The sequence below is a fragment of the Lonchura striata genome, chromosome 2 (assembly GCF_050655825.1).
Source record: "Lonchura striata isolate lonStrDom1 chromosome 2, ASM5065582v1, whole genome shotgun sequence".
NCBI lineage: Eukaryota > Metazoa > Chordata > Aves > Passeriformes > Estrildidae > Lonchura > Lonchura striata.
In genome coordinates, this window is record NC_140704.1 from 70,969,084 (window position 1) to 70,986,097 (window position 17,014).

Below are 17,014 nucleotides of genomic sequence, written 5' to 3' on the forward strand. Positions count from 1 at the left end.
ACAGAGCCTTTCTGAGATGGCAAAGGAGTGAGAATTTGGCAGACACTAATCAGTAGTGTACACTTGCAGTATCTGAGACCAGCTATGTAAATCTAACTTACAGGAACACAGTAAAATTAATAAAAATCAAATTAAAATTTTTGCATGGAAGGACAATTTATTTCCCCTCTCTGACCTTTCAATACCCCTTGAAGAAGTAAACAGTGACATTCCTCTAAACCACTAAGCTTTCCCAAATGAAACCACATTATCTAGCATCAAATTTTTTTCAAGCATAAGCCACGGTGAGGGATGGGTAGAGCTACAGTAAAAGCAAAACAACAAGCCTTGAAACAGTGCAAGAGCCCTTTCTGTAATACTGACCATGAGATCTAGCTCTCGAAAAAGAAGTAAGTGAATTCTGCTCCAAGCATCTGTGAGCAAGTTAGCTTGGGCTTAAGCTAGAGAAGATCATATATACTGAAATACTTACCCATAATTAAGGACAGCCATTTCTACTTTGTATCATGGCCAGCAGAACTGATCTGACTGTTGCTTTTTTTCCCCTCTGGACTAATAGAAATGTCATCTTCCTAACTACAAGAAGATACAGAAAAAAAAATATATGTGTATATATATAAAATATATAAAATATATAAATAACATCTAAAGCATGAAACTTTGCTAACTCCTCATGAGGTTATTTATTTTCCCATTGCCTGGTTGGCAATGAATATGTGATCCATTGTTTTTGAGTTATACAAAGATAGAGAGATAGATAGATGATGATAGATAGATAGATAGATAGATAGATAGATAGATAGATAGATAGATAGATAGATGATGATAGGTGTGTGTGTGTGTGTGTATATACATATATATATAACAGACACAACAGTAGGTTACATATATCTCTCTCCATAAATCTTCAGTGGAATATAATACCACAGAGTTTATGAAAGGCTATTTTCCTGATCCGTTGTTAAGCTTACTAGCTTGAGCTCTGTCCTAGTTTCTATGCTGCCTTCCAACTCATAACCTGATGAGGAGCTTACAGAAAAGCTAAACACAGCTGGGCAGAAGCTGGGTCAGCTTTGGAAGCCAAGCCAGGAATCAACCACAGAGGAACTGCTGCCATGGACCCAAAGTCAGGGGTTTGGGTCATCTTTGGTAACAGCTTGTGATATACACAAGGGGATGTTGGAAGCAGGACATAGTGAAGATATTTGTTCCCAAAGCAGCGAGAAAGAAAGAAGAGGATCATCATGCCCTCCACATGTGCCAAGAGTGGGAGAGAAAGTATCACATCATTCACAAGGTAAGCCCAAGAGCTGATGGAAATCAACTCAGTTGCTTGTTTGGATGTCGTGCAAATAGGTGCCTGGGCAAACCATAAGACAAGCAAGTCCACTTGCTTTCTGAAGCACAAGCCTAAACAGCCAAAAGAAATATTTGCTCTAATGGCAAAGAAAGAGAATGGAGAAAACTCACAAATACTGCTCATCTTCTTAGAGACAGGAGCCAGCTTCCCACTTTAGAATATATCCCTGTAAGTAGAAAAGTACCAAAGGAGGAAAAATAAAAAAAAAAGTCAGATCTTTCCTTTGAATTCCTCATTTCAATTTATGTATCCTATCTGCCAGGGAATTAAAAGAGAGGCAAATACTGGAGATTTGCATAAGTTACACTGAAGCAGCGATGCATGCTGGTCTTCAAAGTAACAACCTTCAACGTGGCTTCTTCTTCCTTCCTGGCTGTCTTTATTTTTTTTTTTTTTTAATCGTTTTTTCCTTTTAATGATCCTCTCCCTGCCTGCCTCTCTGCAGAGTTGCACGGAAAAATGCTGCCATCCAGCGGTACTCCCAGAAAGAATTCCAGAGACTGAGATGTGTGAGGGTCTGGAGAGCAAGACCCTCTCCCCACCACAATTCATCTTCCCCGAGCAAGGGAGAAGCAAAGGGAGTTTAGAAGATGCAGTTTTAAAGCTTGCTGGCACTCTGACTTTCACTGCCAGACATGATTATCTCGAATCAAAGATATGATGATTCTAAGGATCCTGCAAACCACATAGATTATTCATTACTGAATTTAGTTCGCTTTCAGGCAAACAGACTTTCTCTAGGTGATTGCACTTGAAAAACCCTGATTTTATTTCCCTAGAATGATCTAAACAAAACTGTATTAAAAAATTGACTAAAAATTCAAATATCTAATTTTATAAATGTAATTAGAAAGGAAAAAGTCTCCAAATTTTAATGAAAAATACTTCCTTTTCTGTCATTTAGAATTATTTTCCCAGCACCCAAAAATTACAAGTTTCTCAGACTAAAACACATGCAGTCTGCTCACACATTATGGAAGACTGATTTTTTTTTTCCCTAGGAATATTTAACATTATTTAATAACTTACTCAGGGACAAATGTCCACAGTCTATGAGTTATAGTTTGAGTTATCTAGGTTCTCACAATCCATTAAGGCTTTGGAGACCTTTCCATCACTTTGTTAAAAATATATCTGTTCCATGTCAAGAAATTTTGTGTATAAATGTAGTTACATAACAATGTTGCTGTGTCTGGATTGGGAAGAACAAAGCCAATCCTTTAAACAAGCACATACACTTGCAGAGAAGGTCAGCAATATTCAAATTTTAGGAATAAAGGTCGTTGTTTATTTATCTTATGGTAAAGTGATTTTGCATAATAACACCACTGAAGAGCACATCTGTGCAAGATGAATGCACCAAGGTGTTTATGAAAATTTAGCACATTTGTGAGCCTTTGTTTTGGCTGTGCCTTTAGCAGTACTTGCTCATACAGCACATCCAGGTTGTGTCTGCAGCTTCAGCTTTTGCTGCCTTCTTGCTCCATGAATCTCCTCCACCAGGAATTCCAAGCTTGGCATGAACTTTGCTCTGTCATTCAAGTCAGGCATTTAAACTTAAACATCTGCTTCCAGAGATAGGCATAGCTCTCTTTCCCTGCCTTCTGCCCCCAAGGAGTGAATTTGGAACACTTTCCATGGCACTCCCAGAGGTCAGCACTCCCCAGTGTCCAGCATCCAACATCCTGCCATGGGTTGTCTCCCATGGAACTGGTGACCCTCCCTTTTCCCCCTCCTCTGGGACACAGCAATCTATTAGGAATAAAACCAGGGCAGGGTTATTCTGGTTACTATCAATTATTTATATTAATTTTCCCAATTTTGCAAAATCTTCTCACATGTTCAACTTCTCAGTTGTCATAGTGAGACATTCAGTCTCTTGACAGCCTGAGCTCATAACTCTGCAGCCCCGTCCTACACTAATGAACAGCCTCACCAAAGGAGGCAAGAGGCTGACTGTATCATCCACACAATTCTGAAGTGTGAGTGGACGGAGTCAGACTGGTGGGCTAGCTGGGTTTATGTTAGACTGTCAGCTGTGGGGTAAAGCACCAAATCTAGATTTCCAGGCCATGTCCACATTCCACTTGTCATACCATACTAAGTCCAAATGCTCCACTGAACCACAGAAGAGACTTTAACCTCCACATGTACCCATGAAAGAAAGCTAAGATAGAAAACCACTTGCCTCAGTGTAAATATGCATTTTTGTTTCTGCTTCATGCATGTCATTCCCAGTATAAACCATTTTCAGTAATCCCATTAAATTAAATGGCAGGCCTGCATGTAAATTCAAGAATATTTTTTTTTACTGAAGCCTAAATTTTCCATTCATGCAAAGCCTATATAAATACTATCATTTTAAATCAACAAAAAGACTCAGCCTTAAAAGCAAGGCCAATGTATCTACATCCTGGACCTAGAGGGAGGTGTTCACAATATGTGGTAAAGGAATGTTTCCATATGTGACAGATAATGGAAGGAAATGGGATTACATCTACTACTGACCACTCCCTATGTCTGTTTGTTCAAACAGTCTCTCTACTATTTTCCCCTCAAAAAATATTTTCCATCCTTGTCAACAGATGGCTCCCTGCTGGCTAGATATTTTGCAAAATTCTTTATCACTCCTGTTTACTGTGTGTCTATTCTTTGATTAGACATGACTTTACACTTCCCAGAGGTGATGCTGTGGCATGTTTTAAAAGGATGCAGAATTATCAAAATATGAGAAGACAGTCCTTCGGGCCCATCCAAAGCCATTAAAATCCAGCACAGTTCAAGAAAAGAGAGATTCATATTTCAGGAGAGACTTTATGCCCCCTATTTTTTACACATGCCCTTACTCATGTAGGCTGCATGAGCCAGTTTCTGCTAATTTTGCAAGAGTCGAGAGACCCAGATTGTTAAAACATTCTGTTTACTGGCCTGCAAAAGGTCATCTCTTTCAATGGCTGTCATTAAGCCCATTACTGCACAATTTAATCATAGATGCTTAGAGAAAACACTCAAAGCAAAATATCACAATCAACATGCCTAAAAGTGCATTGCATAATAGATTAATAGAATGGAAGCTTCCAATTTCCCATCAATACAACTGAGTGAATTATTTTCTTGAGTAGACTAATTACTATGAAATATCTCAACCAAAACCTTTCCTAAACTCCATTTATCAGTCATTTACTACATGCATCCTTGTCAGAAGAAATATGCACTTATCTGCTCCATTTAGAATAATGAGACTATTGAGTTTATAATTGTTATTTACCAAAATCCTTTATAAAAAGTAATGAAGTATATGTAACTGTCACATCAAGTAATTAGAAAAAGACACTCCCATAGGATAGCCTTTCTGTGGGAATTGCACTACCAGCAGCAGAAATCTCATCTTTTGAACACAGATACAGCTAGTAGATGCAGCATTTTCCAGTCTTTTTAACTGATGGAGTAAGAAAGGTGTGGACTCCCCCCTTCACAGGATGCTTTTGCTGAGCTGTGCAGAAACATGCAAAGGCAAATCAGCATGAGACTCAGAGCAATGTGGACACCACTAAGTTATACCACACACGTAAGCACTCCTGTCACACGTAGCAGAGCATTTGCACACTACCAACAGTGCCCTTGCTTGCCTCTCAATTTCAGTTCATAGCACTCCATCCTTCCAAGCACTTTTCAAACACTAATGATTTTAAAATAAATAAGTAACTAGAACTGGCATAATAGAATGAAGACCAAGTCTGGGGGAATGCTTTGCCCAGGGCTGCAAGCAATAAATCAATGCACTGCTAGATAACCATATAGTCAAACTGAAGGCTCAAAAAACACCTCATGTCTATGACAGTGGCGCAGAGGAAACAGTGAATCCATCAACAGACACCCTCATATTTAAGAATACTTCTATCTTAGATCCTAATTTCAAAATACTCATTTATAACCAACCCAAAAAAAAATCCACTTCAAGTGAAAGAAAAATATTAAAAGATATTGAACCTGAAGTCCTAATGGACCATTCCACGCAGTATTATTGGGTTGGGGATGCATTCCTTTTCAAAATATCAGATACCACATATCAGAGCAGAGATAGTATAGCATGTAACAAAATGAAATATATCTGGATCTGGAGCTAAAATGAATAGTAGAACACATTAATGAGTTATCATATACTGGTCCAGTTTATAGACTCTTTCCAAAGCATCCAGCATTAATTTATATTCAAAACAGATCATTTGGTCTGAGCAATACTACTGTTTTCCTATTCTGAATTCCTTTTCCTCATATTTATAGGCTCTTTTCAGAAGACTAAAAAAGGAGAGATTTGAGATTCCACATGAAAGGAAGAAAAACATTTTAGAAGAGGCAAAACTACATGTAGGAACTATGATATTTCTTTTTCCTTGTCCTTGTGTTTTATACAGAGTTAGACAATTTTACTCTATGTTAATAAGGTTATACTACAGAATAAGTATCTCTAAGGAATTACTAAAAAGAGATAGTACTTAATAAAAATTCCTGTATTTGAAAAGTTGCAACTAATATGTCCCATGTGAGACATCAGCTCCATAGATTTGATCATTTTGGCTCTCCCTGAGTCAATGCCTGACTAGTCTGAACATTAAATGATGCAGCTTACACTACCAGTAAACTGTTCAGCAGGACTAGCTGAAAGAAAGGAAACCCCTTCCACTGACAAAGGTAGCACCTGCAGCAATTTTTGATTCCAGCCTCATGATGAAAGGATTCCAAGAAAAAATGTTGATATGCTTCTGGTTTCTTTGGTAAGATGCCATCTTTACCAGATAAGAAAAGACTTCTTGTCTCAGGTAGTTACCAACACTGAAGCAGCCATAGCACTTGTAAAAATATTTGATTAATATAAATATTTTCCCACCAAAAAAAGAAAAAAAAAGATCTGGTTGAAAACTGCATGATCTTTTTATAACTACATACCTATCCAAAATTTCAGGAATGAAAAATGTGTATTTCTTATATTTAAACCAGTGTGCAGATGCTTTGGTTTAGATTATCAGTTTGTACTCTTCCAAAAGTTAGATATTCCCATTATGGAGAAAAACCTACCTTATAAAATTATGCAAATAGGGATTAATTTTAAATCATAGCAGAGATTGGATATGGTTAAAAAATACTAAAAAAGATTTAAAAATTATAGTCTATACCTATCAATTCTAGTGCACATTTGCTTGATGATTGCTGTGCAGGAATGCTGGGAGTCTGTCTACAAACAATTCACATAGAAAAGCATTCTAAAAATACCCTAATCTCTTTGCAATTTATTTCAAATGCTATTGTTAGAAGGACTTCGGTAAACAGAATAAGATAAGTGTACAATTTGGAGGAACATGTTATTATCCGAACATTATAGAAAGAGTCTCAACTGACTACAAGAACAATAAGAAAAAACACAGAAACAGGATTTACAGTTTCCAGCCCAGTCCTGCCCCAACCTCCTACCCCTACATAAAGTCCTTGACTACTCTAGCTGAAGACACTGTACCCCGTTTGAGGAGCTTATAGCTTTGAACATTAAAGCAAAATCTAAGCCTTTTCTGAGTCTCTCTTCCTGTCCTTGTGAATTCACCTTAGATTAGTAAAAGCCAAAAACATAAAGGAACCCTTTTTTGCTGAAGAATAGCAAATCATAGGAGAAGAGTAGCAACATGGGATTGTATATTACCCAGGGATTCTCCATCTAAAACTCAGGTGTCTAACTTTCCACATTGCTGCTTCCAAAAACTTTGCCAATCTCCATTGTAATGATTAATTCTGTCATTTTTAGAGTCATTAGAAATAATTAATGTTTAGTAGCTATAATTTTAAATTGGGACAAATGGAAGCAATGTTTAAACCAAAATTAAAATATACCCTAAATTGTCTTGAATGGTAGGGCTTTAGTTAAAATTATGCAGAGTTTGCTAAACTCTGAGAATATAAGGAAGATATAGAAGATCTTAAAAGTGGACAGAGATAGATGTATTTAGAAATTTTAAAAACTAATATTGTAATAAATTAAATAAAAAAGTCCCTTCACAAAAACCATGAAATAGATACCTTAGAGTCTGGATACAAAATTCATTGTAGATATGAGAATTTCTTTTTTATCTCTAGGTACTCATGTTTACCTCTGCAACAATGAGCACGATAATTGTACTTAAGAAGTGGGTTCATATTCTTCATGCTTTTTATGAAGCCACCTGTATATCTGAATACTTAAACAAGCATTTCTATAAACAGTGACTATTTTATCTTCTTATTGTATCTTCTCTCTTCTCTGAGATATTTCTACACTCTTGCTCCTTAAATTACTCACTACCTGAAGCTTTAAACAATTCAGTGCTACTTTGAAGCTGATGAAAAATAGGTTAAAATTTTCTTGAAGAACAGAGGATGACAAAATAATCCCAAATTTGTCAACTGTGGATTTGACGCAAATTTAAGAAATCTAAGGACACAGAAAAAGAATAAATTGTTACTCATATTCCCATAGTTTCATTAGAAGAAAAAAATAGTTTACTACTGGCATAGGATAACCCACACCTGGAGATTTGAATTTGTCAAAGGTGCTGGTCAGTTGCTTTGGACAGCCATGGGAGTCTCAGTGATTGGAATCTGTTGCAAGTGACATCTCCACCTGGATCAGATGAGACTCTCCAGGTTGTGGCTCTGCAGATTCCTTCTATCCACAGAATCACAGAATCACAACATTGGAAGAAACCTTCAAGATCAAGTCCAACCTGTTCCCTGACATCTCAACTAAACCATGGCACTGAGTGCCACATCCAGGTTTTTTTTAACACTTCCGGGGATGGTGACTTCACCACCTCCCCAGGCAGACAATTCCAGTACTTTATCACCCTTTGTGTGAAAAACCTTTCTCCTAAAAGCTGCTCCATGGCTTAGACAACCCCTTCAGTACATGAATGATCCCTTGCTATTGTCTCAAATTTCATAGAAAATACTCCCTACCCATCTTACCCACCTAAAAAAAATATTGCACTTCATGACTATTTCTGCATCTGTAGAAACAGCTTCTACTGATTCACAAGCATCCTATAAATGCAATTTGGTCCGTTTTGCAGCAGGAACCACCTGGGTGTCACTGGAACACCCAGTTTCTTCACTCAGTATGTTAATAATTGTATTTAAGTAAAGAAACACAGAAATACTACCTAGGGAAAATATTCAGGAAAGTCTGAAATGTCCACTTGGAAAGCCCCAAGTATTTGGTCAAATATTACTCCAAGTACTTAGCTGTGAAGACATCTAGTAGTTCAGTCAATGAGTAAGTTTCAAATAATTTTAGTATCCCAGACCCGTGCATTACCTCCCCTGCACAGGGGACTAACCAAGGAGTTCCAGGACTCCCCAGACTGTTAAAAGACAGAAGTGCAGGCATGCATGCTGTTTGCAACCCTGTTACCTGGGCTACAATTATAACAGAGCAAACTTGACTTATTTTATTTGTAACTTGAATCCCATAGCCCTTGCAACAAAACAATCACCAACAACACCAGACAGCTACAGTTAAAACCATTGCATGGATGCCCTGAGAAATCCATGCTTACCAGAGAATTCATTCCCTCCACTAGAGACCACCATGGGTCTGGCCCACAAAGTCAGCATTTCATCGGCAACACCATTTTACAGAGGAGGAAGCAGGACCCTGTCTTGCAAAGTAGAAAATTTGTTTTCACAGGCTGATGGTGAAATTGCCATGAGATTCCTTAGAGCTCAACTCTCCTAAATATAAAGTTGCACTAAACAGAGACAGGGCACTGAAGAAAAAAGTCAGCATCCTGCCCTAGGAAGTAAATGGCAATGTGTTCATGTTGCAAAGTTTTGCTTAAAATAAAGACAACAATTCTCAGAAGGGCCATAGATATAAATATCATCTCAGCCAGCACTGAATTTTGTGAGCTGAGAAAAATATGCCTTACATTTATGAATGGCTGCTATTTAAAGGAAAGGCAACATATGGCAAATCTTATTTCAGGATTAGAGTGTTAAGACAGGCTACAGTAGCACCTACAGTGGCTGACTGGCACTGACATGGCAAGATGACTAAGGACAGCCATATGACAAAGCAAGAGAACTGTGTCAGTCCTCATTGCTTTTTCCAGTGCTTCATATAACTGTATTGGAAAGGTCAAAAAGAGACTATATTTGGATTTCACTTATCCTGCTATTCGAGTTTCAGCTCCATGAACTAGACTGAAGGAGACTCGTGAAGCATTAGATATTTAAAACATGGGATAAACATGGTAAGGCACTCAGCCACTCAAATAACGTAAAAGTAGTTCTGCCAGAGTTGAGAGCTCCCCGTATCAGCTCCTGAGGGGCAAGGACGTGCATCTCACCTGCACTTGCATAAAATGAAGTGATAGCTACTTCACTGATGGCTCACTGTACACATACTGGAGTGATCCCAAAACCCTGAGAATTCCTTAAACCTTTGGAAATCAGGTGGTTTTTATATCCACTGCTCCCAAAATATCACTCTTCTAGTGCAAAATAAGCTTAAATTCCTAATATTTGTTCTAGGCAATGATTTCCAACCACAAAGGGTCAAGCAAAAGATAAGAGACTGCACCAAATGTAATACATAGCCTGAGATTTGTAGGCATCAAATCGGAAAAAAATTAAGATAATCTGGATTTCCATAAATTAAGAGAAAAATTATTTACTATATTTTTCCCATACAAATTATAATCTTCATTATTCTTCATATTTAACTACTGCATGAAATAGAAAAATAAACATCCCCAAGTTGTTAGCATAAAAAATAAGTTGCTCTGTCTAGAGACCGGAGTATCTGGTTGCTGTACCAGAGGGAACCTGAAAAACCTTCCCTTCATCTGGCAGCAGCATATTTATAATCTTTATAAGGCACTGGGTCTAGATTATCTCAGATTCCTTTCATTCTCTACAAGCAACAATACAAAACAAGAGGATTTTCCAGACAGTGATTTATTTGCTGAACATTTGAACTTTCTTAACAACTTTCAGTAACAATTCGGCAATCTGCAGCCCACCAGCAATCTGGCTCCATTTTCCTGAAGTCGTATGACTCCTAGTCTGCCATCATTGATCCTCACTTTGGATTTGTCCTGCTGGCCATCAGCAGAACTGCTGGCATTCACAACAAAGAACATTATGTAATCTGGCTGAGCACAGCAACTGAAGTTCCTGCTTGAAGCACAGATTTGGGTACTTAAGAGAGGTAGTAAACAAGAGACACTTCTATAGAGCAATGAAATGAAATTATCTTCTCGGTCCCCTGCCAAGGGATTGCAACAAGACCTGCTCCCAACTTTGCTGCACTGTGGGATTTGGGTCTTTTTGTACTGAAATGAATCTGCAGGACTGATCATTTAAAACACTACAATTGTGCATGAATAACTCAGTCTAGTTGGTATCAGGTCTGGGCAGAAATGTATTTCAGTCTGAAAAATTATGACAATTAATGCTTTTTCTACTCCATTAATTTTTTTCCAGCACTCACTTTTGCAGCAACAATTCCCAAGATTTTCCTTCCACCATAACCTACACTGTGGTGAAGAGTAGGCTATGATCTTCTAGGCATATAATGAAACAATAGAATACTTTTCTGTAATTTGTTTTTGTGAGTCCATTTGCTCTTGATTACAAAGCTGTGGAAGTCATCATTTTAATCCAAATAATTTTCTAGATACTTACACCTAAATGATGCTCTCTCTAATAAATTGCCATATTTTGTGTAAACAGTACAAGCTTTATATGCTGCTCTAAAAGTTCATCTGTTTAATCTGGCCCTGTCAGGGCACAGGCATTTCGAATCAAGGTATGAACTATAGTCTCTTGCTGTTTTCAACATTGTGAACAAAAGCCACTTGTATTTTCCTTAATAAGTATTGCCTTATTGCCAACACTGTAGGAAACCATTGTATTTTTAAACATAGACAGAGGCTAAAATTACTAAATAAGCATTCACTTACATTTTGCTCCCCATAATAAGACTGACTGTAAAAGCAGTATGCCCTTCTTGCTGTTCCTCTATTTACACCAGCAGGACTGTCATGAATTGTAATGGATGGCTAATCATACCTTGTGCATGTTGTACAGCACTCTTTTTGATAGTTCCAGGCATATTTATCTCAGCTTGCAATTTACTCATGTCAGACTGTATCCCAGCAGCCTCTTCAAAATGTTGTTTTGCTTCCAGAGACCTGGCAATTTTCCTCCTTCAGTTTTTTATCCAAACTCCACTGAGTTACCTGAAGCCTCTGCACAGACTTATGTTCTTTTTTTGCCACATTCCTGCCTCTCCCACTCCTTCTTCTGCCATCATGGGCAATGCACATACTGACAGGCATTCCCAGGTGTCCAACTCCATGCCCCAGGGATCTGCACAACATTGAATGTACAGACCATCTGATACATGGGGATAATCTTTCCAAGGCAGTCTTGCCAAAGGCACCTTAGATAGAACTCATTATCAAACTTTATCTGCCAGGAAGGTGTGAGGCACTTACCTTTCAAAACTAACAGGCAAGTGGCATTTTTTTATATTACTTTATCTTCATGAGAGACCAGATAATGCTCTTTCTCTTCTTTCTCATTCTATGTTTTTTTGTTTGGGTTTTTTTGTTTTTTTTTTTTTAATGGATGAGTTTAAGCACACAATCTGCCTCTTTTTCACCATCTGGCAAACAAGTAAGATAGCCCAATTAGTTGGATACAGAGAAAGAGTAGAATAATCCAAATTTCATCTAAATTTTATTGGAAAGGAAAAAAAATGTTACACAGACCCTGGTTTTTTACTTAACTTTGTGAGGAAAATGTCACTAATTATGTTTTATCTGGCAGAAGTGTATCCCAAACAAAACAGCAGTTCAGATGGAGAAGTTTGTTCTTGAGACTCTGCTTCATTATTCAGGTTTTGTGGTTTGAATTAATTTCATGTGTCTTGTCTATAAGACTTTCTACACAGCTCTTTCTGCCTTCAGCCAAATTGTTATGGAAGCTAAAAGCCACAGCTGTCAAGTAAGTATAATTTAACCACTTCAAGCTAGCAAAGAAGATGGCAAAGGAAGACTCAGTGAAATGGAAAAGCTTTCAACCATGACCCAAGCCACAACCTGCTCTGAGGGAGCATCCAGCACACAGAGAATATTTGTCTGACCCGATCCTTAATTTTTTTGGCATCCACTAAGCACTCCCCATGTAGCCCAAATGCTTCATCAGGCTAACAGGTAGAAAGTTTTCTTTCCTGCTATCAGAACTAAATGGAAGCTTATTAGTTTCCACTGTATAAACACAGGTTAATTTCTCCCTCTCATAAGCAGTAAGAAAGACTAAGCATTGCATCTTATTATATAGTCTATATAAATAGCTAGAAATACCTAAGGAGCTAGTAGGAAACAAGCCACATTCTCTTTATCTTTCCTATGAGGTCACAATTTCTTAACACTTTACTATTTTTCCTAGCTTTTTCTCAGTTCCCACATTCAAACAAAACATTTTAAAATTATTTGACAAATATTTTTATTTGCCTCACATTATCATGCTGTCATTAGTCCTCACAATAAAGCACTGGAAGATGTTTACAGTAACAGGAGCCTGGGTTCATGCTTCAGAAATCCCTCTTTAAAGGGCATCTTGCCCAGGGCATCCATATGAAATAAAGTTTCTCTAATCAATTGCCTCCATCATGAGTGCTGTTTCTCAGTGAGAAGCATGTTAATTTATGGATTCTCAATAGAAGCATATTTTGAATCCTCAACAATAACTGCCACACCTGGGTCACAACAGTTCTGCCATTTGTCCTCCCTTTATCTTCTTCACATGTGAATCAACTGTCCCAGAACAAATGTCCTTTTAAGCTCATCCCTTTCCCTCCCCCATCCCCACAGCTTCCCTTAGATGCTAATGGTCAGCAGAACACAGAGCAATCCCTATGAAGGATCCTTTGTCATATGGAAGAATAGCAGGAGAGCTGTAGGGAAAAGGAGACAGCAGGTAGTTTCCAGGATACTAAGGTAGTGCACACCATCATCATCTTTATCACACCCCAGAATTACACCACTCTGTGCTGTAAGATTTGTTATTTTGCCCAGCTTGTGGTGCCTCCTGTGAGGTTAAGGCATAGAAAGAGAGCAAATGCAGAAAGGGAGAGTTGCTTTAAAAGCACACAGTTTGCAAATTGTTCATTCAGGAGTCCTACACAGGAACCACTGAGTTGCCTTGCAGCCCATTTCGTCCCTTTGCTCCCATTGATTTCAGCTTGTTAAATTATTCTTTACAAGGAAAATGATGGGAAAGGTCAGAAAAAAACCTGAGCCAAAAAAGCACATTGCAAGACAGTAAACTCTCTTGCACTGGCTGTCAGATGGACAGTGTGAAATTCTGGCAAGCCGCATCCATTTCCTATGATCACAATCTTTCTCACTCACATTAAAAACTAAGACCACTGACATGACAGAACACCAAAGAGGCATCAGCCAAATTATTTTAATTTTGCATCCAGAGAATCTCTACACAAAATATAAATAAATGTCTATATTTCAAGGCAATCAAAATGCCATCATGGCAGTCTGTTTGTCTATCTATCCAGGCCCATCAGTCCTTTCTTGTTATTTTACCAGGCAGGTACCTGACAGGTCACAGTCAGCCAGGCAGAGGAAGTTATTATTTTCTGAGACAGACATGCAGAACATGTTTCTTTTATATTCTCAAGAGAATTATATCTTAATACTGCAAGTGTGAAAGACAGTTACTAATGTCCTCTCCTTCTCCTTTTCTCCACACCCTAGGGAAAAGCCCTGCAGGTAAGAGGTAACTGATCACCTTGAACAGAAATGAAAGGTTTCTGAGGACATTATCCCTATCACAAAATAAATACAAATAACTCCACTGAAGACAATGACGTTCCACTGGGATAAAAGCATTAACCAAGGGTTAAGAATTTTATGCAGAATTCATTCCTTTTAAAAAATCTTTGGAGCCCTTCCACAGAAGAGATAAAATCCTCTGCTCAGTTAAAAGAGTGGTTACAAAACAACCTTTCATAAAGGTTTCCCATTGAATTTGGAGAACTTTTCCATTAGTACAGAATCAGATTGTCTCTGGAAAGTGCTTTGTTCCTGCAATGGTACAGCATTTATACAATGCCTCTTCATCTGAGCTATTAGAGCAAACAAAGGTAGTTGGAGTGTGAATCCATTTTATAGAGGTTATGTACCACTTGGAGGAAGGAAGGTAATAAATTCTGCAACTGCCACCATTTCTTCCCAATGCAACAAGATTCTCATTTAACTTCAGACTTTAACTTAAAACCTCACGAAAAAACGACAAATGCTCACCCTGCTAATGCAGAGTTGTTTTTGGAATTGAGGTTGTCATGCCAAAAGCCAGGTAGGGAAATTCCTCAACTTTCAGGGCACAAATGTTTTCAAGCTTTTGTTTAAAACCCTGTGGGAGAAAGAGATTCATTATGACAATGGATTTTAAGAGAAACATAATTTCAGCAGTGGTGTGTTTGACCTCAAGTATGATTTTGCATTGCACAGTACAAAAGAAATATACTATTTCTTGAAATGAAGTCGCTCCAACTGGTAAACAAAAGACATTGTAGACTGAGAAGTATCTGAGGAACTGACTGTCTTTCATAACAAATGAAATGAAAATTCCACTCCATTTACTGTGCTCCCATGGGAGTAATGCACACAGCTAAGTTTCAACCAAATGGAAAATGTAATAGCAGCACTTAACTTCATTTTTTTGTATCTGTTCTCAATTTTACAAGGGATATACTTTAAACATCTGTAATAATTATGCTGAAATTGTTTCTAAATTAAATGTCACAGAATATAGTTAAGAAAAAGCATTTTTCAGTACATGTATTATATATTGTTTTAAAACAATACATATCTATGATTAACTATCTGCAGGTACATTTATAGAAAGCATAGTGGAGTAAACCCAATGGGATGATCCTTTTTCCTCTTTTCTAAAAGTGCTGCACAACATTGTCCATAGAATCCCAGTAAAAGATCCCCCTCTTTACAACCCCAGCATAATCATAAATCCTTTGAGGAAATTATGTACTACAGGTAACATTGACATATAGAAGACTTTCATGATTTTCCACTTGACACTCTGAACATAGTGAAGTATAATTCACCTGTTTGAAATTATATCATTAAAATGTTTTGGTTTTTTTTTAATGGAATAAATTTAAGTACATTTTTAAATATATATACTAAGTGTGACTGTGTGTGAATATGTATAAATGTGCATTTGTAGGCTTACTCATGCAATACAAGCACCCTTTCAAGATAGGACCATTACAAATCCCCCAGTTCCTCCTCCTCTTTCTTTATTGAGCAGACATCCTGGGAGATGACTTTTTCCTCCTCCTCTGTCTTCCAGAGCAATGTGGAGAGATATAGCCAAAGTTACAGCTGAAATTTCATTTTATCCAAATTGGATGTGCCAAGTGAAATTAAGACCACTTAGACTTACCAAATTTTCCACCAAATTCCACATATTTTTTTTTTCTTTTTACATAACTTATGCTAACCTTTGGTTAAAACTGTCTATTTTTGCTTCTAAGGTAGGCTCTGTGAAAGAGTCATGCAGCTGTTCATATTTAAGCTGGGTCTTCTACCAGAGCACAGCGCTCCGAATGTGTAATTAATGGCCATGTGGAACAGGATGACTCACTATCTCTTAACAAGTCACAAGTGCTACAGGCATGAGCAAAACTGGCAAATCACACAAGGTGGTTATCAATACGCCCTTCTCACAACCCATGTAAGAATGCATGCTGTGTCTTACAAACTATAGAAAATTCTTTTCCAAATGTTTATGGATACTTTGGTGAATGTTACTGGTATTATTTTGGGCACCCTTCTAGCTCTGAAGTACATTTGCTGCAAGTACATACATGGCACTCAGCTCAGGAACAGTTAACCTAGCTGAGAATCAGTACATGCATAAGTAAAGGTGGTGTGAGCCAAGAAAATTAAAGGATGGTTTGGGTATTTTTTTAAGCAGAACTAAAACTAAAGCAGCATAAATAAGTTGATTTGTTACATATACAAAAATATGATCAATGTCCTTCCAATCACCAGTAAAAGAGTGCTGTCCCAAATAATTTCAGGAGTAAACCCCAAATTCCCTGGTTGCCAAACCCTGACCTGCAAACATAACACTAGTGACCGCTGTCCTAGTGAGAGGATTTCCTTCTTGCATTGTTAAAACCCTTGAGTTCTTTCAGTAGGCATATTTTTCTGTCTTTCTCGCTTTGATCCTTTCAATATATCCTAACATGCCATTGTTTAACAGCCTTCATACATGTTAAAAAAAAAAAAAACTTAACAAGAATACTTTTTTCTTGTTTGTTGTATTTTTTTTTTACACAGCCATCATAGAATAAATTCATCCTCCATGAACACTTGCTATGAAGCACTACTATATCACTTTACTTTGACTTTGCCTTTTTCCTTCACAGAAGCAAATGAGCAGAAAATACATTTATGCACTTGAATAGAGAAAACGAAACACTTCAAGCATTCTGTTCAATCATCCATATATAAAAAATAAGGTTCTTGACATCAGGAACCCCACTTTTTGTTTTTTAGAAGTACTCAAGAGAAA

General features: G+C 37.5%; 1 long non-coding RNA gene across 6 annotated transcripts in view; it reads right to left on the bottom strand.

Annotated features, from left to right (window-relative positions):
* The window catches only part of LOC146768293 (uncharacterized), a 143,569-nt gene that overhangs the window by 106,685 nt on the left and 19,870 nt on the right, over positions 1-17,014 (bottom strand). For 5 of the 6 annotated variants that reach the window (XR_014952749.1, XR_014952746.1, XR_014952745.1 and 2 more), the window contains one exon: positions 1-14,824. This exon is cut by the window's left edge. This is a non-coding gene — a long non-coding RNA (uncharacterized LOC146768293). The remainder of the gene's footprint in view (positions 14,825-17,014) is intronic. The other variant, XR_014952747.1, reaches the window with a different exon arrangement.